Source organism: Halichoerus grypus, chromosome 1 (genome assembly GCF_964656455.1).
Source record: "Halichoerus grypus chromosome 1, mHalGry1.hap1.1, whole genome shotgun sequence".
Classification (NCBI taxonomy): domain Eukaryota; kingdom Metazoa; phylum Chordata; class Mammalia; order Carnivora; family Phocidae; genus Halichoerus; species Halichoerus grypus.
The window spans coordinates 192,228,435-192,254,348 of record NC_135712.1 but is presented as its reverse complement, the minus strand read 5'-3'; the positions used below and the strand labels follow the sequence as shown (position 1 = coordinate 192,254,348).

The 25,914-nt window shown below is 42.7% G+C and overlaps 1 protein-coding gene across 2 annotated transcripts in view; it reads right to left on the bottom strand.

Annotated features, from left to right (window-relative positions):
• Window positions 1–25,914, bottom strand: part of ARHGEF3 (Rho guanine nucleotide exchange factor 3) — a 293,957-nt gene that overhangs the window by 100,045 nt on the left and 167,998 nt on the right. The gene's annotated exons all lie outside the window — the stretch shown is intronic.

The following is a 25,914-nucleotide window of genomic DNA, read 5'->3' as shown; positions in this document are numbered from 1 at the left end:
ATGACTGCATACTGTTAGCAATTTTAGGAAGAAACAGATTGAAAACCAGATGCTTGTTTTTGATCAATAGTTGATGAAAAGCTTCTAAAGGAATAAAGGCCATCTATTCCTTTTAGGGAAAGTAGCCTTCTTTAGGATGGGATTTTTTTAGGATTCCTTTATACTTTCTTTGCACACAGAAATGTTACACTAACTTCAATCTATTACTATTTGGGGGGCAGTGAGGAGACAGTTGACATTTTTAATTAAAAGAGAGTTCTGAAACATTCTAAATCCCACCATGGGATTACTCTAATGAACTGTGTCACACATTCATTCAGTGATTCATTCACTCACTTACCCAGAGTCCCTACATGGGCCCGACACAATCTTGTGCCTGAAATCCCAAATGGGATTTCAACCTATTCCCCGCTCACTTGGAATTTTTTTTTCTTGTTTTGTCCTATTCTGAATGATCTACACCGGTTCTGAAGATACTTATGAAAGACAACCAGATGAGACAAAGACATTGTGTACAGACCAACAATTAGTCTGCATTACACAGTTTTTATTTCACTCCCTCCCAATGGCCCATCCTCCAAATATTCAGCATGAACTCATGCTTTCAGAGATGCAGAGTCTGCAGTAAGTATGCTTTATTTGACAAACAAATGATTTCCTAAAAAAGTGAAGAGTCAGGATCAGAATCAGAATGTTCAGAAAATTTATTTTGAGCTTTTGAAAAAGACTGGCACCAAATTGTTGATTAAAAAGAACAGTGATGACATGGGTGAAGGGGACTGAGAGATACAGGCTTCCAGTTATAGAATGAACAAGTCACAGGAATAAAGGTACAGCATAGGGGAATATAGTCAATGTTATTGTAATAGTGTTGTATGGTGACAGATGGTAGCTACACTTGGGGTGGGCATAGCATAATGTATATATACTTGTTGAATCACTATTTTGTACACCTGAAACTAATGTGATATGGTGTGTCAACGATATGTCCGTAAAATAAATACTTAAAAATTAAAAATAAAAAATTTTAAAATACAAGTAAAAAGAGAATGGTGATGCCTATAGCCCAGAGAAGAGTCTAATTAAGAGACTTTATTTAAAAGGAAGGAGAGGAAGCAAGCAGAATCCATTTTCTTACTCTGCGACCATACTGAGAGAAGAGTATGGCTCCCTGGGGTCCCGGGGGATCAAACCCTTGCCTCCTGGTCCAGCATTAGCTCCACAATGTCACCAACAGAGCTAACTGGAATTGACTGCTCAATGGAATTAGTCTTCCACTTTTAATTGGCTAGAAAACTTGCCAAGAAATTTTGCCTAACAGTCCACCCGGCAGAAAACATGAGGATGGGTTCTATAATTACCAATGGGAATCGAAGAGGATGACTATTCATTAAAGAGGCTATGTCATGAAGCTGCTTGAAGCGGCAGGGCAGGGAAATGCTGCGGGGCTGGGGGTGGGGTGGGGTGGCCAGAGCCTGTGGGAGCCTGCCCCTCGTAAACCCTGGGTTCCAAGGCCATCACCCCCAGCAGATGAGGTCACAACAAATTGCAACAGGTCTTGACAAACAGTTTCCCTCCCAGGAGTCAGTAAGTCACCTGAAAAGGCTTAGTTCTATCTGCTGAATTCCCCCCAGTGTGAACACACTACCAGAATGGTCCAGGAGGGGCTGTTTCCTTTGCTGCTGTGCAAACAGCCACTCAGACAACTCTACTCTAGAACCTCAGGCTATAGCTTCCTTCAGCAGGTGGAAAAGCTCATATTTCTAACACTGCTAAATGTGGGAATTGCCATCAAGATACATTGAAGTGTATATTCTTGCTCAATAATTTCACTCCTGGGAAGACAGCCTTTTGAATGTGTGCAAAACTGTGGCTGCAAAGACTGCTTACCACAGGACTATTTATATTTTAAAAAATGGAAACAACTTAAATATCATTCTATATGTGTGAAATATAGCCATAAAATGGAATATTGTGTAGCCTTTCAAAATAATGATATAGAAAATAAACTTGTCTATATTTCCCAATTTTTCTACAATACACAAATATTATTACAAAGCCTGTAAAAAAAAAAACATCATGGAGAAAATAATTTAAAATTTCACATAGGTTAATGTTTACACAGTTAAAATGATAATTCAAATACACTGGAAGAACATAATACCAGGGTGAGCTTTTTCTGGTAAAAATCTTTACATAAGACAGATATCCATTCTCATTTTTTTTAATATTAAAACTGGATTCTATTACTTAAATTATCACTAACCTTTGCATTGTTATTTATCAAAAACTGGAAAATAAGATAATAAAAAGGCTTTTGAAAAAAAAGTCATAAAATCCACATACTAAGATGGTCCATGAAACTCATTTACAGGTAGTCTTCCTTCCATAATTCTGAGAAGCCCTACTGCATGGTTATGAAATCTGACCAGGTTAGCAGCTGAAGTGTAGATGTGAGAAGGTCTAGAAAAACCATGGCAAGCTGACCTGAGGACTCAAAAAAGCGCTGATTCCTGGTGCCAACCAGCCCTGAAACATCAAGAGGCCAATGCAATATAGCAAAGCACAGTGACTGATGCTCATCCCACAGTGGCAAATGATAGTTTGTAAAATCTGTCTCAACAGACAGGAGAACATAGTATCTATTATGTAATGGGATAAATGTGTGTCATTGCATATATACATTTTAAAAGTAGGATTTTATATCTATTTATGTAGTGGTGCATTATATAGGTGTGTATGTATGACTTAGTGTTTTGTTTTTTTTTAATTTGGGTTTTTAAAGGAGAATGTGTGGTAAAATCCAAATAGATCATAGTTTCGTTAGGAATACTGTATCGATATGACTTTCTTGATTTTGATGAATGTGGTTATGGAAAATATTAACATTAGGGGAAGGTGAGTGAAGGGCGTACAGGAACTCTACCAGATCTGCAAATTTTCTGTAAATCTAAAATTATTCCAAAATGAAAGTTTACCTAAAATATAGAGCAACAACACAAAGAATAAGGGCTTGGTTATTTAAATGTATTTTCTACCCCCTGCACCCTCTCCCCAAATCTCAAGGGGTCTGGTAACTAAGGTTTTACTGATTGGATCTGCGTGCATCAATGCACCATTACAAGGACACTTTCACCCGAGATGGCTATCTTCCTTTAGAATCTGAAAGCTCACAGCAAAATATCACGTTTACCCATTCACCGCCCTGGGAAAAAGAGTGATTTCCTATAACAGAGTATTGAGAAAATGAGCCTGGTCCCCAGGTTTGCAAACTCTGGAAAAGAAAGTGGTAGAACACCATAGGATCCCAGTGCTCTCAGGACCGGAAGAGCTGCATCTGACAGGAAGCTCCGTGGGGATGATCTCAACCACCACATCCCAGGCATTATCTCATCTTGGCAGTGTGTCATCCTCTACGTTTTCCCTCAAGTTGCTAAGAGGAAATGGGGAATGAGATGCAGCTCCAGCAGCCCACCTTGTTGGTAGGTAAATATTTTTAGCAATTTGAGGCCAAGAGGTTACTTTTTAAGACCATCCCAGACATTCTGCAAAGGAGAGATGGAGACTTTCTCCACTACACTCTAATGAAAAACCCATGCTGTGCTTAGAGCCATCCAACAATGGTCAGCAACAGGAAAAAACACTCCGCTTCAGGGGGCCATAAATATTTACCGTGTCCGACGGTGTATTTACTACTCAGTGATCATGCAAAATAAATGTTCTAGGACAAGACATGGTCTGTATTCCCACAGGCTCATAGTTTGAAAGCTGGAAAGGAGAAGAGATGTCATCCAGTTTGTACATTTTACAGACTAGAAGGTTGAGGCTCCAAGTATGCTCCCATCAAACATCTCCTTTTAAAGCATCTCTATTACAACACACATCCCCTGTTCACTGTTTATACATTTGTCTTTTGCATGAGATTAGAAGTGTGCATTTTGTTGAGGGACTTAGTACAGCAAGCTTCATAAGTGTCAATAAAAGTCTGAGACACCAGGATGGAAACCCAGCTCTGTCCTGACTCATGTTCCCAGGAATTTCTTTACTGCACCTAATTTTAAAACTGAGAAGACAAATTCTACTCTTGAAAGGCTGAAACTGCAGCCAGGAATACATTGGAAATTCACTTGCTGATGTATTATAAAATTAATACAATCTATTAAAAATTTTTAAAAATTATTCTTTTGCTCATTTCATTAAAGACTAAAATGTTTTCTTTTTTTAAGTTAAGAGTTTTTAGGATGTTGCTTTATCAAATTTCATGGGTAGGAAGATTTATTGAGATAGAAAAGATTTTCAAAAACAGTGAGATGGAAATGGAAAGGTTCCTGTTATTAACATACACACAGTTACGCAATGCTAAAGAAAGTCTTCAACCCCAGAATGTATCACCCCAGAATGTATCTACGTGATCTGAAGAATGCTTAAATTAACACTCCAGGCTGCAAAACTGCTGAAAACCCTTTCCTTCACCTCCAATACATGAGTACCTCCAGTTCCTCATCTGAACTAATCAAGTTCAGGGTAAAACAAAATGGCAAATTAAGATCCCTAGATACGTCACTTGGTATCTCAATTGCAAGACAGAGAAAGATGGACCTGGCTTGAGTCTTTGCCTATGGTAGCAATGGTAGGGAAAGCTCAGTCACCCCCACTAGCTACTCAGGCAGAGGCTCTAAGGAAGCTACAAGGAGAACTTGGGAGTGTCCTTGTGGGTGGGCTTCCCAAACCAAATCACCTTTTCAGCCACAGCACACTACTTTGTTCAGTTACGTGAGATCTTCCATGGCCTCCACTGAGGCACAACTTACCCAATTAGCTGCCATCAACTCTGCCCGGCTCCCACTCTCCCACTTTCTCCATTAAGGCAGTCACTTAAAAGCCAAGTAGCTGAGGGAGGAAACTTCACTTTTCTAAGTACAAAGTTAACTAGCAAGCGCTAGAGCCAGAGCAGATGTATGTGATACAAAATTTAAACATAAGCACCCACAATCTGATGAGATGTTTCTAAGGCTTTAGTTACATAGTTTCATACTAGAGACTTCACCCCCACAAAGACCATTTAATTAGAAAAATTCTTGGGTATGATTCTGTGCATTTCAGAATAGCTATGTAATCGCTTTGATTCTGTGTTTTGCCTTTTTCAGCTATCAGATTGATTTGAAATAGGTAATTCCATGCATCATAGCCAAAATGTTAATTTAAAAAGGATCAAAAGGGGACAGTTTAGGGGAACAGCCCCCCCCCCATACACACATACAAATTTCCAAAACAAGAAATTGAGCACTGAACCATCACCAAAGAATGACAATATCTATTACAGATGTATTTAATAAAGATCTCGGCATTTGTTTACTATTTGCAAAGACCTTTTTTTTTGTTTTTGGCTAATAATTTGTAAGCACTACACATTATGTTTTATAGATGTTAGTTCAGATAATCCTTACAATTGCCCTACAAGGTAGGAACCACTAATAAGCCTACTTGGAGGTGAGGAAATTCAAGACTAAGAAGGTTAAGTCTTTAGGTTATTAAGTTAGTTGTGGAGGCAATATTTGAACACAGATCCTCCCCAAAGCTCATCCCACTTCTGACAATGTTTCCCTAAACACGGCCCATGTACCACAATTAGAATGTGAGATTTTTATTTATTTATTTTTTTAAGTAGGCTCCACACTGGGTGTGGAGCCCAATGCAGGGCTTGAACCCACAACCCCGAGATCAAGACCTGAGCTGAGACTGAGTGAGACACTTAATCAACTGAGCCATCCAGGCATGTGAGATTTTAAGATGCACATGGATACATACATTTTTGGTTTAATAGTTATATACGTGTTTATTTTAATGTGGATTAGAAAAAAAAATGATTCAATTAGCAGATCTAACTTGGATCTTATTGCTGAGGACCTGGTTAATTTAGCATCAGTTACATACTTTACAAGAGCTAGAAAAATAGTCAAGAATTCTCATGCCATTTCTTCTAAGGAATTGAGTGATCTGGCCCACCAAAGGATGGAATCCATACCAGTCTCAACAGACTGGCACCCAGCTGACTTAATCTGCCTGGACATTAAGTGATTCCTCGCAGATGCCTAGAATCCAATGCTTTTACCTTCAAAGAAGAGTTTCTTTTCTTATCCCTCTCTTCTCCATCAACTAACCCCCTTTGTCCCCCCCCCCCCCGCCCCCACAATACACACATTCGTCTGGTCCTGGGATGTTACCCGACATAAGGTGAAGTGATTGAGAGCAGAGATATCTAGAAGAAACAGACCTGCCCACTCATCCCTCTCTCCCCAACATGGCTCATCACAGAACTCTCCCTAGGGTGGCCACAGCTGACTCTTGGGCAAGCACCCTGTTCAGACAAAGGCCAGAAATCAAAGCTCCAGCTGACTGAGAAACCTCTGGGGGGAAAAGTCCTCTTGGTGATGTGGTATTTTTAGTTTATCCTTTTTCTTTATTGTTGAAGTGACTTTATAACTTTTGGCTGTGGCTCCTTAAGAAGTAGGCTGACTTTGTGTTATATATATATGTTATATATAAAATATATATATATATATTTTAAGTAACTTCTAATTGCACATGTAGCACATGAATACTTGAATACTTTCTCCTTGTAAAAATGTAAAATGTTAAAGATTAAACTAAAGCTGTCCCAGATGGCTGCTGGAGCCAACACCAGACCCCACCCTCAGAGGGAATCATTTTAATGAAGTTAAGGTATAATCCTTTCAGGTTGCTTTCAATACATTTGTGTATCTTTGAAAAATAAATAATTGCTTTTTTATGGTTTTTACAAATATTTTGCTTATTTTAATGAAACTGGTACAGACAATGTCCATTTGAAACCCATATCGCAACCAAAAAGTACAAATAAAATAAAAAAGAGCAGTGTTCTGTTGAATACACTTCTGCATGAATAACTTTATTAACTGTTAATGAAAATTACAACTTTTCTGAGCTCTTCTGACAAGACTTTTCTTTTATCTTAAACCCTTTCTCTTCAGTGAAACCATCTTTGGAGTTAGTTGTTACTCTCAACATCTCTGTCATCTTGACTCCAGCCTGATAGCTCTCTTCTTTTGGTCCAGACCCTCAAATTTTAAAAGTAGCTCCAAGTTAAGGAAAGGCCATTTTTTCACAGTTCAGTTCTCTGGAAAACTTCCAACTGCCACTGCAAGTCATAGTCCAGGAGTGAAGCAATCACTCCCGTTGGTAGATCTTACTTATCACAAGCCTGAAAATGCAAAATCCTGGAAAAGGTGGCCTCTCTGTGCACACATGTAATTTTTAAAAAGGAGAGGGCAACATGAAGGGGGCTGAGGCTTTTTTTTTTTTTTTTGAGAGAGAGAGAGAGTGGCGGGGGAGGGGGGCAGCGACAGAGGGAAAGGGAGAGAGAGAATCCCAAGTAGGCTCTACATCCAATGTGGGGCTTGATCTCACAATGCTGATATCATGACGTGAGCCGAAATCAAGCCAGATGCTCAACCCACTGAGCCACCCAGGTGCCCCAAGGGGGCTGAGGTTTCATCACCAAAAATCAGCACAATGAAAACAAATGATAATGGATAATGGGTACTAGAATTCAAATTACCATTTGTTTTAAAGAGATGGGGGTGCCAGTTTTCAATTCCATTTTGAACACCATTTTACAAAAGAACTATTTTTATTTATTTTTAAGATTTATTTATTTATTTGAGAGAGAGAGAGAAAGAGAGAGTTGTGTATGGGGCAGGGGGTGGGGTGGGAGGGGCAGAGGGAGAGGGAGAGAGAGAGTCCCAAGCAGGCTCTACACTTGACGTGGGGCTCGGTCTCACAACCCCGAAATCAGACCTGAGCTAAAACCAGGAGTTGGACGCTTTACTGGCTGTGCCATCGAGGTGCCCTAAGAACTATTTTTAAAAATAAAAAAGGATTGAGGGTAAAGAAAAAAATAAAAAGAATATCTAAATTGTTGAATGACCCCGTTTGTTCCCGATAAACTTCAACCACATCTTACTCCATTCTCAGTTCTTTTGGAGTATGATTATCAGCAATTCTCTGACCTTCAAAGAGAAACCTGGTGGGCACCTGGGTGGCTCAGATGGTTAACCGTATGCCTTGGGCTCAGGTCACGATCCCAGGGGTCTGGGATCAAGCCCCGCGTTGGCTCCCTGCTCAGTGGGGAGTCTGCTTCTCCCTCTCCCTCTGCCATTCCCTCCGCTGTGCTCTCTGGCTCTATCATTCTGTCAAATAAATAAATAAAATCTTAAAAAAGAGAGAGAGAGAGAGAGAGAAACCTGGGTGAATTCATTGGAACGCGCTATCTTTGACGGTGATTTTTTGAGTTTCTTGAGATGTGTTGTCATTTTCACTTTGAAGTGAATCTCACTGCTCTCCTGTCCAATGACTCTGAGTTTAATGTATTCTCCTGCCTTCTTATCCCCCAGGTCCTCAGTTGAAGGGTTTGCCTCCTGGTCAGACTTGGTGACGCTGGCTTCACCCAGGGTCTCTGCAGAGCAGCGGCCTCGGGTAGGCAGAACCTCCCTCCGGTACGGTATTTACAAATCTGTCTCTCTCCCCCACCCAAATAACTTTTTTTTTCTAAATAATTGCTTTTTATGTGATTTAGTTTAGCACACAAATGGCATCATACTCAAATTTCTGCAACTTGCTTTTTATTCTTATTATTTATTATTTTTGCAACTTGCTTCTTAAAATCTAACGCTGTATCTTGACAATCTTTTCATCTTAGGCTTACCTCACTTTTTCTCTTTCTTTTCCTTTTTTTTTTAATTGCTGTATTGTATTCCATAGTACGGATATATATATATATATATATATATATATATATATATATATATATTTTTTTTTTTTTTTTTTTTTTTTTAAGGTGAAAATATCATGCAATTCAACCTTTGGCTTTCCTATAGCACTTTTTCTTAGAGAGCAATGACAGACAAGAACCAAATCTCCTTTAAGTTCTGTCCTTTCTGGCTTCTAGAAGACTGCCCCTGATTTCAGTAAAATTAAGAAATGGGTCATGATCGGAGAGAGGGATCGACCTTAGTTTCATAAATCCTGCTGCAATGACATGTTAACAGGCTATGGAGTCAGGCGGAATCCCACTTCAGAGCTATGTGGCCTTAGACCTGTTAAACAACATTTCTGAATCTCAGACTCATCATCTACAAAATGAAGATATTACTATTTACCTTTCAAGGTCACCATCAAGACTGTGTAAGAAAGGGAAATGAAAACAGCAAGCAGAGAAACCGACACATGGTAAACACTTAGTGCATGACAATTATTTCAAGCTTCATGGCACAGTTCTGCTCAACAGTGCAGAATGCAAATCAATTTCTATTACATAAGATTTTCAGTTTATGTTAAAAAGTTATTAGTTCCCCTAATGAATCATTAAAAACTAGTGATGTACTATACAGTGGCTAACCGAACATAATAAAACAAAAGTTATTAGTTCCCCTTGGAGCATCTTGTTAGTATAGATACTAACTGTGGATTTATAGGCAGGGAAAGTGAGGTAGAGATATGCTCAAGGTAGATCCATCATGGAGCCAGGATTTTCTAAGAGCCATTGAGCTCCTTCTTTTATGATTTATCATTAAGTTAATAAACAGAATGCTTGAAATTGCTACCTGAAACCTAAGTATATTGTAGGGAAGCTTGCTTGCCCTTGTTAATTGCCTTCAAATGACTATTACTCAGATTAATTGAGCTAAACAAATTAAAGTTAAAAACAACTGGAAGGAGCACAGTCTTTCAGGCAAAGAGGGTAATATTTAATGAAATAAAACAAAACAAAAAAGAAATAGGAAAATAAAACCAATACAAATGGATACTGTCACCAGGATTCCAGCCAACAGATAATGAAACAGGTTTTGCCTAAATCTTGTAGCAGGGCTAAAATAATCAGCCTGAAGGATTCGGGACTCTGGATAAATTTCCCAGTATTACATGGACAAAGAGGAAAACAGAGGGTGGTTTTCTGGCAACAGCAGTGTTTCCTGGGAGCTCTACGGGCTCTGGTCTCTCTGCCTTCTTATCTGCTCCATCATCTCTACCAAGTCCCTGAACATCGCATATGGCTGACAGCCTCTGTGACTCCTGCCTTCTTCTTGTGAAGCCTTCAGTTCTGTAACCACAAGGAACTGAATGCTGCCAAACACCATGTGAGTTGTTTTTTTTTTTTTAAGATTTTATTTATTTATTTGTCAGAGAGAGAGAGAGAGAAAGAGAGAGAGCACAAGCATGGAGAGTGGCAGGTAGAAGGAGAAGCAGGTTCCCTGCTGAGCAAGGAGCCCGATGCGGGACTCGATCCTAGAACCCTGGAATCATGACCTGAGCCGAAGTCAGAGGCTTAACTGACTGAGCCACCCAGATGTCCCAACCATGTGAATTTAGAAGCAGATCTTCCCTAGTCAAACCTCGGATGAGACCACAGCCCTGGCTGACACCTTGATTCCAGCCTTGTGAGACCCAGAATTAGAGGACCCAGCTAAGCCATTGACAAACTCCTGACCCACAGAAACTGTGAGATGATAAATATATGTTGCTATAAGGGGCTCAATTTGTGATAATATTGTTATAGATAACTAATATATCACATTTGCTTCCATCTGAACCAAGAGGAGAAATATAAAGCCTGGCCTCACCAGTAATGAGAGAGTAAAAATCTCCAGCAGTATTGGGTCTATTTGATGATCTTGAATTGAAATGAGCCTTATTCCAAAAATGGTGCTATATTTTGTGGGGTTTTTGTTCCTCAAGTTTTCCTTCTTTGTTCACGGTGAAAGAGAACAACATACATTTTAACATATAATAGAACTCCAGGAGCAGATGATCTCCCTGGGAGATTTCCCTGGCTTCCTAATTGATTTACCAGCTGCCAGGCCCCAACTTCGCAGACCTACTCTCTCTGTCCTTGACCTTCTGAAAAGACCATTCTGATCAGATCATGTCCTTCTCCCAAAACCATCCCTGCCTGGAGAATTAAAACCAAACTCCTTAGCAAGGCTCCAAGGCCAGGTCTGTTGAGTGAATAAAGAAATGAATAAAGAAAGGCATGTGGTAGAAAGCATATCACACTGCACTGAAGTTGTGATTTCTCAACGGCAAAGACTGTATCTCATTCATTTTCACTTCCCCGGTGCCCAGCACAGGGCTTGCCATGCAGCCGCTGCCCCTAATCTGCCACTATGATGCTGAGTTAAAAATGCAGCATCACGTTCCACTGTTCTAAGGATTGCTGTGTCACTTTGGTGGCCTTGCTTCTGGCACCTTGCACTTGTGACAAAGAGCCCAGGCTTTCCCAGGCCGATAATCTGCCCATTGTATAATAACGTTCAGCAGCTAACTATGTAACATGCCATCTGTGTAGCGTCTAAAATTCCCGATTGGGTTCATAATTCTTTCTTCACTCCAATCCAAGGGACTTTTGTTTATACCTTTCATTTGATATGTTTTACTCCACTTCATACCTCAAGGGAGCATGAGGACACCAACACAACTGGACAGAAAAAGAGAGAGTAGAAAATGGAGCTGCAGGAAATAGGAGTTGAATGAAGAGACCAGGTAATGGTCTCATGGCTTAGGGAAGTGTGTTGAGACTGGAAGTGGGTAGCCAGTTCAGCAACAGTTAACCAGAGTTAACAAGAGAGGGTAAAAATGACTAGAGACGTTCCAGGTCCAGCTGTTGTTTATTCAAAAGGGACATGTAAAGAAATTGCTGTGAATGGGCTCAACGTCTGTGTATGCTGTTTGATTTGCTGTTTTTTACTGCTCTGAATGCTCTTCTGTACACCGGAAACTATATGGTGCTGTTTTATAGCAGAGCTTGCTTGTGCACTAACTTCACGACCTTTTCCCCATACAGTCAACCCTCCCCCCATCCAGTCTTTGATCAAAGGTATCTTTAGTGAGCCCAGGGCCTTGTATCCTGTCTCCTTCCCCTCCCTGTCAAAGCTCTAAGAAGCTAAGAATCATTCATAAGCACTCCCTTCCAAAGGCACTTATTTGCACTGTTACAAGGAAAACACTAATAATTATTTATAAATTATTTATTTACAAAATATTTACAAATTATTTTCAAATACACCATCTTCTTTGATACTCAGTGCCTAGCCCATGGTAGGCACTCATTTGTATTTATGGAATGGATGGGTTAAGAAATAGAGGCTCAGAGAGGTGAAGTGACTTACCTAGGGTCACACAGTGAATTAAAGGCAGGATTAGGGAGGAGAACACAGGTTTTCTGATTCCACATGCCAAGCTTCCACTATTCCCACCAAGTCATAAACCAGAGACACAAAGATTCACCAGAAGAATTTCAATTTGGGGGGAAACTGGTTTTCCCAACTCCCCAGAATTTATTCCATGAAAGCAGTTTCTTCTGCAATTCAACCCTATTTAAATTAAGGCATATTCTAAGAATCAAACTTGCAAACTCAAACCAGAATTCAGCCTCATTTTGTACCTTCAAGCAGTTATTTGCCGCCTGTGTTCCCAGGTAAGAGGCTTTCAAGGTGGAAGCAGTGAGCTTGGGGTTCCGGAGGGGCCGTCTGTCACCTCTTCTGTCAAAGATTCTGTTTCCCTAGGATTGCTTGAAAATTGTGAACTCCCAATTTTTAAAAAGTTGAGAAGTCTTTATGAGCACTGGCCCCACCGACTGGGGCAGAGCGTGGGGGTGGGGTGGGAGTCGGGGAGGATGGCACGGCTGCTGCCCCCTTGGAGTTTATGAGGCACAGGAAGCGATCACAGAGACAGTGACGTCACGACCACACTAAGCACCATGGACTAGAGAAAAGTTCATGGTAGAGCAAAGCAAGCTGAGAGCGGAGGAGGAAGTAGCTTTAAAGCCAAACCTGCTAATGTTGTGACATTGAAACTATCTTTGGGTTTTATTTACGGATTAAATGATTTGATGTTTGGGATTTGCCTTAAGATGCCAAAATAAATAAATAAAGGGTGTACGGATGGGGGCATAGGTAAAAGAAATGGTAAGCTATGGATGACTGCTGGAGCTTGGTAAACGAGGATCTGGGGCTTGAGAATTTCTGCAGTAAAAAAAATAAAATTGTTGGGGAATTAATTCAGAGCCATGTCACTTGCTAGCTCTGTGATTTTGGGCAATTCACTTTACTCTTCAGAGCCTCAGTTTTCCCAAGCGTACAATGGCTGTGATACCCCCTTCTCTTAGCGGGCTTTTTTGAGACTTAAGTGATAATGAAATATATGTAACGGACCTGGTATTATTTCTGAAAAAAAGGTAGGAGCTCAACAAAAGGTAGTATATTATTGTTATCAGGTAATAAAAGTTATTTGCGGGAGGGCAGAGAACACACTCCTACATACACACAGCCTCCATTCACCTCTCCCACTAAGACATCTTTTTTTTTTTTTTTTTTTTTAAAGATTTTTTATTTATTTATTTGAGAGAGAGAGAATGAGAGAGAGCAAGCACATGAGAGGGGGGAGGGTCAGAGGGAGAAGCAGACTCCCTGCCGAGCAGGGAGCCCGATGCGGGACTCGATCCAGGGACTCCAGGATCATGACCTGAGCCGAAGGCAGTCGCTTAACCAACTGAGCCACCCAGGCGCCCCCACTAAGACATCTTAATACACTTGATGTGCATGTGACTTTTTTAAAAGGCTGAACTGCATACTAATTATCATCAGTAGGTATCCAGATCTTTATTTAGTAAAACCACTAAAAGATCTGTATTTTTATCTTAATTGTAGTGAATCAAGCCTCATTCACCTCCCGCAGATGTGAGAGCCAGCTTTTTGTGACGTGATTTCCTTCTGTATGTTCATGGGGGCTTAACAAAATAGCACCTAAGTATCCTGTACCTACAGAATCAGGTTATTTTTTTTCCACCAGGAACTTACATAATTCATCTTTACAAGTTTGCATGAGAAGCTAGAACTCTGCTTTATTTAAAATAAAAATAGCACACACTTGAGGGGGTTTTTCCATACATACATACAATGTGGCTTAGTGTTAATGCCTGGATTCATCCTAACAGTATGGAGTTACAGCCTTGATCAAGTGTCCTTACCTCTTTTGGTTTCATTTTTTTCGTTTGTAAAATGGGGACAGTGACAGAAGCAACTTCTCAGGGTTGTTGAAAGGGTAAAAGGAAAATATACAGGTTAAGTCACACCATAACAGCTCAATAAATGCTAGCTGCTTCTATTATTCATGTACCATGACCTCAGCCAGAAAACTCTCACATTAATATCACTTCCCTCCCATGATGTCCATAGCCTGTTGCGCCTTAAAGATGATGTTTTATCAACTCTAGTAACCCAAAATAGACGGTCCCTCCCTGCCTCTGAGTGAAACAACAAGAAATTTAATTACCAAAGAAAACACACTTTGTGTTCTATTTCTAGATACCAATCTTCAAGAAGCACAAAGAGTGGAAGAGTGCGTCTGAAAACACATTTTCATTGAGGATGGCTGTTTCTAGAATTCAGAGAACAATGCCTTCTAAAAATACTGCGCCTGCATCTTCCCCGGTTTCCCCCTTAAGAGAGCTGCCTTAACACTCCGGCTGGGACCTGACAGCTGAAAGGGCCTTTTGGAAGCATGCCTTCCAAAAGGCAGTCTTGTGCCTTAGGTTTTACCAATTTGGGCTCAAGATCCAAAATAAAGTTACTTTGTGCATTTTCTGAGTTTCGAGCACTGCTTCCCCCCACAGGAACGCACTGCCAGACACTTATCAACAATGTTTTCAAGCCCTATTTGTTTAATTGATGCTTTCCCACATCATCCATCATATGTACAAGGCACTGCAGCTCCTGGAATTTTTGAAAATTCAGGCAGTCTGATGAAATAGGGGTGTTACCGACATTTCTTTGTAAACTTGGTTATTTGGAACTTGAAATGAATTGTTCCCCCCACCCCTTCCAGGCATAGGAAACAAAGCCATCTGAGGTCTATGTAACTCATGGCACAGTCAAAAAAATTATTTAAAAACCTAACTGCCATGTGTATTTACTTGACAACTATAGGCAGAGTGCTTACAATCTACATGAGGCGCTTGGGGAGAGGCCGATTAAACACACATTCCAGGCCCTTAGCAGCTCAAACTCCAGTCTCTGTTTCTATTTATCAGTCATTTTGTAGAGCTTACAGATGCCACACATTGTGCTAACCACCTTACTAATATTAACTTATTTAATCCCTGTAACAACCTTACGAGGCAGATATTATTATTAGCCCCATTCACAAATGGGGGAACTAAGGCACAAGAGAGGTCTTGTAACTTGTTTTAAGGTCATTCATTAGTAAGTGATGGCGTGAAGACCAAAAGCAAGGTGGTCTGGCTCCCAGGTTCACCTATTTGCTTGCTCACCATGCTGCCTCTCAGCGGGGAAATGCCCTCAGATTCCACTGGAGAACGCCAGCCGTGTGCGGGAGAGGGTGCTATGTCTCCCATGTCCCCAGTTCCTTCATGCCTGCTGGGCATACCCCTTCTCTTCTCTCCTCCACCCATCTCTGCTCCAGTTACTGACCCGAGGCCACCCAGTTTTACTATGGCCCTCCCTCCCCCAGCCTGTCTCTGGACACTGTGGATTCCACTTGAAAATACTCTCCTCTCCTGTCCTCCTCTGAACCCCCAGCACTCCTCACCTGGACTACTTCAAGAACCTTCTACAGCGTTTCTCTTCTCAGTCTTCCTCCAATACTCTTCTTTTCTCTCTCTCTCTTTTAAAGATTTGTTTGTTTATTTGAGAGAGAGATAGAGCATGCGAGTGGGGTGAGGGGCAGAGGGAGAGGGAGAGACAGAATCTTAAGCAGACTGTGTGCACTGAGCTTGGAGCCAACGTGGGGCTTGATCTCACGACCCTGAGATCATGACCTGAGCTGAAACCAAGAGTCAGACATTTAACCGACTAAGCCATCCAGGCGCCCCCAATACTCTCTTTTCTTAAAAAACAAATGAAAACCTGTGTTATGGGTTTCTTTTTTTCCTTTTAGTGTAGAAGTAACACTTGATTTCTGCAGAAAAGGTGTAAGACCCAGACAAGCAAAAAGAAGAAAATTAAAATTCCCAAAGCTTATCCCCAGAGATAAACCTGTCTTCAAGTCACTTCAGATCTTGTCTCTCTTTATTATATAGATATCAACATCAGTCTATATATTGTTTACCTATAAAATCTGTTTCTTAGCAATGATTCATTATTGTTAGGCTAATCGGGTCACAGCACCCCACGTTGCGGGTGCAGACCTTCAAAGATTCCAAGTGGAGCCAGTCTCGTAGACCCAGCCCCTGTGCCCACTGTCACCCGACCCTCAGAGCACACGGTCCCAGGTCACAGACCCTGGGAGCACACGGTCAGCCCTGGGGTCCTGGGAGTCTCCCTACACCATCTGACTTATTCTGTTCCTATCCAACATTTCCCAACCCTGGGCCTTCCGTTAGGGCTCCTCCTTGTGCAGGGAAAGCCCACACAAAGCAGAGGCGTGGGTCACATGCAACAAAAATGCCCTAGTGTAGAAACAAGAAGCTTCCTCTTGGGCTTCCCCCAGGATGAGGGCCTCCAAGCCCCTGGTACCCCTGCCTGTTCTAATCCTATTTCATTATTGATTGCTGTCTTCATATATGGAGTGCTATATCTCACAGGAGGGAGAATCTGAGTAAGTGTTCTCCTTGTTCTTCTTCTTGTAGTTTCTTCGGTTGAAACAGAGCCCAGAGATATTGGAGACCTGAAAGAATGGAACCTCTGGGCCCATCACACTGACCACCAGTGACCTGAGCCCAGGACACAAAGCCTGGCAAGTCACCTGACCTCCTACATGCCAATGTCACCTTTGAAGGTCACACACACACACACACACAAGACCTAAATTGCTATTTTCTCAAATGTAACAGCAGAAAGCTATAGGACTCAGCCCCTTTCTCCTTACTTCTGCAGATCAAAATCATGGCTAGTTCTCTTTTGTTTCATGGGATTAAAGGAAAAGCTCTACAGAATTGTCACAAACTGATTCACACACTGTAAAAAAAACCCACTTGTATAATATGCCATTCTTAATGGTCAACCTGAAGAAGAAAATGTGAAGTATGCAGCTGGTAATCTTTCCAGCTTCAGACTGAGCTGCCCCATTCACCAAATCCCGGCCTGACATGTCTACGTTATCCTCTCCACCACTGCGTTGATTCACTGGAATTACTACTTCTCAAGGAGGAAGGCTGGCTGCTCAATGGATGTATAGATCCTGCACTGCCTTTAAAAAATAGTGAAAGCCCAGGCTAAGAATAGCCAGAGTGCGTCAGTTGAGAGTCTCTATTTGAAGTTCAAGGGATTTTGTGTTTAAGAATACAAGACCTCCCAGAAATGGCAGATTTTAAACACTGGATTTGACCCAAAGAGGGAAATCTGTACATATGATGAACCTTGGTTCTTATTTCTTTCAATACAGCGCTTCTCTCTACTCCCTGAGCACAGGGTGCAGAGGTAGCTGAACAGACCACATAGCGTTATCAGAGGAAAATTCAGGGAAAATGACAGGTCAGAAATCTACCAACAAACAGGTCTTGTGATTGTGAGGAAGAAAGACCCTATCTTCCACCCTCAACAATATACTGAGTTACCCCGTGATCCAAGGTTTTCTTGTTACATTTTTATTTTAGACTGTTTTGTTAAGAACTGAAATTAAGGAATGCTTTAAAATTACAGAGCCCCTTTCACACACCATGAATCCTCATTTTTCCCCTCTTGGTTGAGTACTTGGGAAGCACATACTTTGTTCGAAGAGTTGAGCCAGGCCCTGCAGGCCCTGACATAACCAGTGAAAACACAGGCTCCTATGGAAGCTCCAGAAGGGGCACCTGAGCGAGGGCCAGGGAGGGTTTCTCAGTGAAAGTTATGAGAAAGCAGAGACCCAAAGTTATGAGAAAGCTAAGGCAAGGGTGAGGATGAAGGAAAGAAGTTTCTGGCAGAAGGAGCAGCAAGTGGAAAGGACTATGGTCAGGAAGTCTGGTTGTTTTCGAGGGAGAAAAGAAATGGTAAAAGACACAGGGGGCAGGCAGGGCTGGGGCTTGCAAGCCACGCTGAGAAGCGGGCTTTCTCTAGAGGGAACAGGAAGGGGCAGCAAAAATGTAAAGTAGCAGAGTGACAGCCCAACTTGTGTTTTAGGAAGGGCCCTCTGGCTTTCTGCAGGGAATAGATGTGAGGGGGAGGAAGAAGGCAGCAGGAATGCGGGCCAAAGAGGAAATGCCCTCAGCAAAGGAAGAGGCATCGGGGCTGGAGAAAACCAGAGGATTCCAGAGATACTTAGGGGGTGGGCAAGTTGAGACTTGGTGATATAGATTCAGCGTGGGAAACAACGGGAGGGAACCAGGCCATCATGCCACCCAGGTTTCTGGCTTTGCCAACTGAGAGGTGCTATTCAGAGGGACACAGATACCTTGAGGGGCAGTGGGTTTGATGGTGAGGGAAGGCAGGAACTGTACCTTAAACAAGTAAAGGATGAATTCTGGGGGAGACATTCAGATGCAGCTGACCAGGAGGCCTCACTCAGGACCCCGACAGACATTTCCATTTAAGGGATGGCCACAGGAAGAGGAACGTGTGAAGGAATCCAAGGTGGGGTGGCCAGAAAGGTGAGGGTGAATCAGGAGAGTGTAGGTCACGGAAGCCACACAGAAGGGAGATCTGGATCAGGAACTGTCAGTCATACCACAGGGCAGAGGTCAGGATGGAAAAAAAAAGCCATTAGATGGGCCATGGCAAGACCTGGTTGGCCAACACCACATGATGTCTGGCTATCGGGTCAGATGAGGACTAAGGGAGGAATCAAGACCGGAGTGGATCCAGGAGCAAATGGAGCTGAGGAGAGTGGAGAGGAGAGAGATGGAGGTGAGGGGCAGGAGGATGGAGCGGTACCTGCAATCACCAAAGGGGTTTCACTGCAGCGAGAAAGACTTGAGGTTGTCGAGCAATATTACTGTTGCCCGTTTTATGCAGAGGATAAAACAACTTTTCCCAAGAGAGTGGAGGAAACAGGAATCCAAACACGTGTTTTCTGACTTTCAAAACGTCTCATCCTGGTAGCAATACACGGATTTTATTGATATGAAAACAAGTACTCTGGGCAGCCTGCCCCCCTGAGCGACTGCATCACAAAACTAGAGACTCTGAAGGGGAAACAGCTGTAAGACTGAACCGCAGCTTTCCCACGTTTGAGACATACACGCACAGGTGCTGGATGAGAGTTGCCATCAGTAAAGGCATTCCAAATACTTACCCTTAACCCTAAAACACAAGGAAATTTAACTTCTAAAGCCACACCTCCAACAAGACAAGTGTCATTTTTCAACTCCACTATTTGGCTTTCAAAGGGCTTCTTTTCTCATTCCAGTTAGGGCATTTCATTCGGTTTGGAGGGGGCGGGCCCTCAGAGGGCCGGCAAAACAGCAGGGGCCAATGCTGAGGAGGGAGAGGTAGGGCTGGGGGGCTGAGCCGGCGTCCATGGGAGATGTCTGCCCCCAGGGTGGGAGTGGGGTACTGGGTGATCACAACCAGCCCATCCCAGGAAGTGGCACCATTGAAAGGCACCAAGCCACATGAAATACACATAATTCAGGGAGAAAAAAAAAAGTATGGAGATAATAAGGGAAAGAGGAAGAAAAAGAAAAAGAAAATGAAGACCTATGTCTAATATCTGTCTGGAAGGACATTGACTCCACATTTTTTGGAAAACTCAACCTCTTTCCTTAGCTCTTTCCCCAGAGCCTTCACATACCAACATGGGGCTAAAGGATTCGTAAGTTATCAAATCTAATACTGCGATTTCACTTGTCTATTTATTGCTGATAAACTCAATCTTTTGTTTTATTACACCAGCAATTCATAAATACGGGTCCTCCTTACAGACATGGCTTGAGTCCCCTCAGGCCCCCTCCCCCCTGCACCTCCACTGCTGAGGATCTCCCTTCTCTGATGAAGTGGAGGTGGCTCTTCTTCCAGACCTTTCTCTGTGCATTTATACATACAGATTATATAAACATAGATCTCCTCTTTACTTGTGTCTTGTGTTTTATAATTATCCCAAAGTGAACCAAATTCTATTTCACCTTGAGAGTTTTTTTTTTAATTTCATAGGACCCATCACAATTGCAGTTGATGCTTCTGCTCTAATAAAACAGGAATTTAAAAAAGAGAGAGGCTTTTTGGAGCTCAGTTAGAGGGTTTGCTCTGCCTTCCGAGATCAATTGATTTGCATCTTCATAATCTAAGTAAGGTCTAAGCAATGTCATTTATTTGAAAATTTATATTAGAGCTTTTCCAAATCCCTGGCACACATTCTCCCTTAAAACTAACTATGGAGACCAAAGCCTGTTATATATAAGCATCCACGTCTGCAGCCATGGGCCATAATTCTTCAGCTGCCAGATCACATGCCGGATAACAAGGCCAAGATAAAGGCAATAATTAAAAAAAAAAAATCTTTTCTAGAAGGAAAATGACCTATGTATTTGAAAAAATAAAAAACAAAAGGTTTCAAGCTATTCCCATTGGAACCCATTCTAAGTAGTTATTCCTCAACAATAAACAATAAGAAATTTGATTTTTTTAAAGATTTATTTATTCATTTGAGAGACAGAGAGTATGTGTGAAGCAGGGGGAGGGGCAGAGGGAGAGAGAGCCCGAGGCAGACTCCCCACCGAGTGTGGAGCCCAGTACGGGGCTCAGTCCCCAACCCTGACACCACGACCCCAGCTGAAACCAAGAGTCAGATGCTCAACCAACTGAGCCCCCCAGGTGCCCCAGAAATTTGTTTTTTTAAAGAGCTACACCTATAATGGATACTGTGGGTTGCCTTTCTAATAGCTATTCCCTCTTTCTCCTTCTTATGGAACCCCTGTTTTCTGCAAATATTTACAGCATGCCCACTGCATCATCTGAGTCAAACTGCCTAGCATTCCTCTGGGAGCTGTTACTTGCACAGGGATGAGCTTATGACTTAATGCATCAATCACACTAAAAGGAAGGACTTATTTTCTAGAAAATGGAAGCACATTGCTTCCATAGCTACAAGCAGTCATCTTGCAACCATGAAAATTATCAGCCTGAAGCGTATGGAGAATCTGGGGAGATGGGAAGGCCTGGTGTTTGCTTTGAGTTAAGTAACTGAGTCAGCCAACCAGGGTCCAGCCTACCTCTGTACTTATTCTGTGAGACACAGCATCCTTGCTGTCTAAAGTTCTCTGAGTCAGATTTCTGCAGCTTTCTCCAAGCCGATCTGCCACCAAAGAAGGTGGGAGGGGAAATCTGGTGCCCTTTTCTGACCTATAAATTACATTTGACAGGTTTCTTTTTTTTCTTTCAGGGTCACTTACATAACCTATTCACTATATCCACATGCATTTTTGTAGCTGAATACATTTCCCTAGGTTTTGAAGCGACCATTTTAATGGTTTTAAACCTAGTGATTAAATAAATATGATTAACTGGCTGCTACCATGGAGAGTTCAAGAGAAGCAAACTCAGCTCGGAGGACACCGAGGCCCTGGCCAGTGTCTGCCAAGGTGCTCGGGGCTGGGGCTACACCAGAGATTACAACAACTGACAGTCAGGGTCCCTGTGTGTGCTTGTGGACTTACCTTCTGGTGACTAGCTCTAACTGCCAAGAGGAAACACTGGGGGAGGGGAGGGTCTCCCCTGACAGGATTATCAGGGATGATATGAGGCATGGCCTCTACAAGGACACAGAATAAAAGGCTGAGATCAGAGCAAGATGGGAGCCAGATCTGGGGGAAGAAGAAAGACTGGAACGAACCTGGTATGTTTAAGGAACACCAAGACATTCTGGTTTACTAGGGGGTGCCAAGAGAGGGGGATGATGGAGGGAATGAGGTTGGCAGGTAGGCAGGAGCCTAGGCATATCAGGCCCTGCAGGCCAAGGAAGCTGGATCTATATTTTATTCTAAGGCAGGGATTCTTCATTGTTTTTGTGCCAAGAACCTCGTGGGCAGCACGCTGAAGCCTACGGACCACTCCTTACAAAGTGTTTTTAAATGACAAAGAACAAAACAAAACAGAAACAAAGAAAAAAAAATTAGGATTATGAAGGAGCACCTGGGTGGCTCAGTTGGTTAAACGTTGGACTCTTGATTTCGGCTCAGGTCATGATCTCAGGGTCATGAAATCGAGCCCGCGTCAGGTTCCGGGCTCCATGGGGAGTATGCTTGTCCCTCTCCCTCTGCTCCTCTCCGGCCCCGCCTCTCTCTAAAATAAATAAATAAAATCTTAAAAAAAAATTAGGACTATGAAGATCATAGTTGGGTTATCGGGGCAGGGGAATAGTGGAAATGGTTTATCTTGGCACGTAGGAGTATTTCGTCAATCACGTTGTTTAGAGTTGCCAGCGTATAGTGATAATAAAAAGCAGATAGACCTGAAGTCAACTTTTTATTGCTTTTCAATTCTTTAGCCAATGCATCCCCTTATTGCCTGAAATAGGGCAACTGCTCCCATCACTCCCCTACCCCCTGCCTTGGTCCACTTCTAATGAAGGAAACCCATTATATTAAAATAGTTATCAACATATTAGATAATTAACTTATCATACGGTACAAATGATTTCTTTGCTCATGCTTTAAATAACAAGATCTGGTGATGGGTCTACTAACTACTGTCATTTTCAGTAATCATGGACATGCAAGATATTTAGAGATATATGCGACCAGTGTCATGTAAAAAGAAAATATCAGGGCATTCTTTTGGTGACAAAGTCACGGGTACTGCTATGGTTTGCTGCTCTCATTTGTAACAAAAGGAAATGTATTTTTTCAGTTGGAAGTTAGTGAAAATAAAGATGTGATTTTTTTTTTTCCAATCCAAATTTATAGACTCTATGGAAATTGCTGGAAGGTTTTATCAAGGGGTGTAACATGATCTGATTTATGTTTTAAAAAATCAGCCTAATAGATGTTGGGGGATAAGGAAAAGGAAAAAAAATGCACTAAGGTCATTTTCCGTTGAGAGGTTGGCAATGGCCAGCTGTAAGGAATGGCAACACCACGCTTTTCTTGCTGAGAAACTGCTAAAGAACAGATCTGTCTTTATGAGCGCTCCCTGGGCTGGGGATGAAAAAGGGCACGTTGCAGCAATAAAGCACCTCTGGCCCTCTGCTGCCAACAGAGAGAACAGGAGGTCACAGCCAGGAAAGACCCCTGTGCAAGTCAGTGAAGCGCAGAGAAAAGAAACCGCATTTGCCCCTGTTTCCTGTAAGATGGGCCTCATGATAACTACCCACCAGGCTGGGTCAGCTGACGAGAGGAGCTGCCGGACACAATGCCAGGCACCAGCGAACAGCGAGCCTTCAGGAAGTCGTGGTCAGTGCTGTGGTGGGACCGGGCTCCTCTGGTGCCTTCTGCCTGGGACCTTGATCGTGCACTTTGGAGGGAGGGTGGGGCGTACAGGAGTCTTAGAAGCCACCTCACCTTGCAGACTGTCAAGGGATGGCCCCAGGTGATCTATAAAGGGATTGGGGCCCAATTCTGAAATCTAGGGTTGGAACAAAACCAGTGTGAGCTCCTCAAATACTCAAAATCTAAAACCTAGATTGCCCAAGTAAAACCATGCCAAAGGAAACCCTCCTCCTAGCAGGGCAAGCAAGGACACCTGAGACCAGAAGAGGGTAAAGCAGGAGCTCCAGACCTGGGCTTCCCTCTCCTGATGCATTTGCAGAGGGGGCAGTGGGCCACCAGCTCCTTAAAGGGAGCCTGTGCTTGTACCGCCGAGGGGCTGGAGGGTAGGGCTGGTGAAGCCTAGACTAGCAGGGCCCTTGGAAGAGGGGCTGCTCAGAGCCCCTCGGGGAGCCAAGAATAGAGTCCACCACTGCCAAGTCCTGTGCGTGGCCCAGAAGTTCCTGCCAGAAAGCACTCCTTCTCTCCCCAAAACTGGAGAATGTGCCTCATTCAGGTTCTTGCTCCTCTTTCTCTTCTAAGGGTCATTGAAAACTTCTACCCTACCTTTGGCATTTTTGTTTGTTTCTTTTTTACTCTTTTTTTCCCGAATGCCTCCGATCTAAAAAGTAGCAGCTCTACTTCCAGTGGCTTATAACAGTTCACAAGTGGCCCCCAAAACCCACACACAGCGACAGAGTGCACTAAAAAAAATGGCCTCTGGCCAATCTAATACAGAGTCAAAAACAGAGATCCACAGCTTGAAATGGGGGAAGCAAAAGGAAGGGTAACTCCCTGACCCTCCCTGCTCATCCACCTTTCAGGGATTTACAAGGAATGGCACAGAGGCAAAGACACAGTGAGGGGGACTGGAATGGGGAGCAGGGGCAGTTTGTCCTTCCTTAAGTGTGAGAGATGTCAACCCCCCCACCCCCCGCCCAGAGTGACCAAAGCACCACCCAAGAACCCCTCTACTCCACAAATCCTGTGTTCACTTTGAACTCAGATCCATGGAACAGCTTTTGTCAAGCCAACATCAAACCACATTTTAAGAGGGTGGGGAAATACCCCTTCCCAAATCCTGGCTCTTATTCCAAATGGCTAAACAAAAAGCGTTTATGAGAATTATTTCACTGGGCGACACGGCATGAAGAAAGCAGTCCGCTTGCAGTCTGAAGGTCAACAGTGCTGCTTTGTCTGAATTTGTGTCCTTTACGGGGCCAAGGCTGAGTTGTGCCGCCCTCCAGGGATCTCTGTGGCAATGTGCATTGATTTAAAGACTCACACAGGATGAGGTTGCTGTGGGCAGCTGACGAAGGCTGACCAGCAAATTACACCTCCTGTCTTTCCTTTGGCTCTCTCATTAGATTTGTTTTTAGGTCAATGAAAATGTTATCAACACTCCTCCTTTGGAAAATGTTTGTGGTTGCAGCTGAGCGCACCTGTTACAATTGCTGACAAAGGATTCCAAAATCATAGGGCACAAGAGTCAAATGAACCCCCTTAGCAAAAACTCCTCTCGCTTTTTTCCACTCCATTTGGGCTGTGTTCACGGGGCTGTTTCATTAGAATCCCTGCTTTCACTCCTAGTCACGTGAAGGGTTTTGTTTTATTTTTCTAATGAATCACATCTGGTGTTTTTCAAAAAGGCATCTGTTATGGACTGAATATTTGTGTCCCCCTAACATTCATGTGTTGAAGCCTTAACCCCCATTGTAATGGTATTTGGAGGTAGTCCTTTGGGAGGCAATTAGGTTTAGATGAGGTCATGAGGATGGGGCCCCCACAATGAGATTAGTGCCCTTACAAGAGTTCCTGTCTCTCTTCCAGCCATCTGAGGACACAGAGAGAAAGTGAAATGGTGGTTGTCTGCAAGCCAGTTAGAGAGCTCTCACCAGGGACCAAATGTTCTGGCATCCTGATCTTGAATTTCCCAGCCTCCAGGACTATAAGAAATAAATTTCTATTGTTTAAGCCACTTGGACTAAGGTATTTTCTTACAGCAGCTTGAGCTAAGACAGCTCCTAATTAAAGAACAGTCTATGTTTGCCATAGTGAGAAATGGAAAAGTATGCACTAGTGTCCTTGACTGCTTATGACTTATGACCATCCAAGGAGTGGAGAGAAGGACTTGCAGCAGGGTGGTCACACGAACCATGAACAAACTTAAGATGCTGGTCTCCCATTATTAACCAACATCTAATGTATTTACCTTCTAATCATCTACCTGAAAAACCCATGGTACCCAAAACGTCATGGATCCAGGGAATTGGGGCACTGGAAAGGATGTAATTTGACTGCTTTACTTTACAGATGTGGGAACTGGTGCCCAGAGAGGTGAAGCAACAGGTACAAGGTTAGATAGCTACCAATGACAAAAGTCAAAATAAAACCCTAGTCTTCTAATCCATGCTGAGAAACGCCTATCCCAGATGAGGCAGTAAAGATACAAAGTTTTACACACGTTCCTCAAACCCATCTGCTCC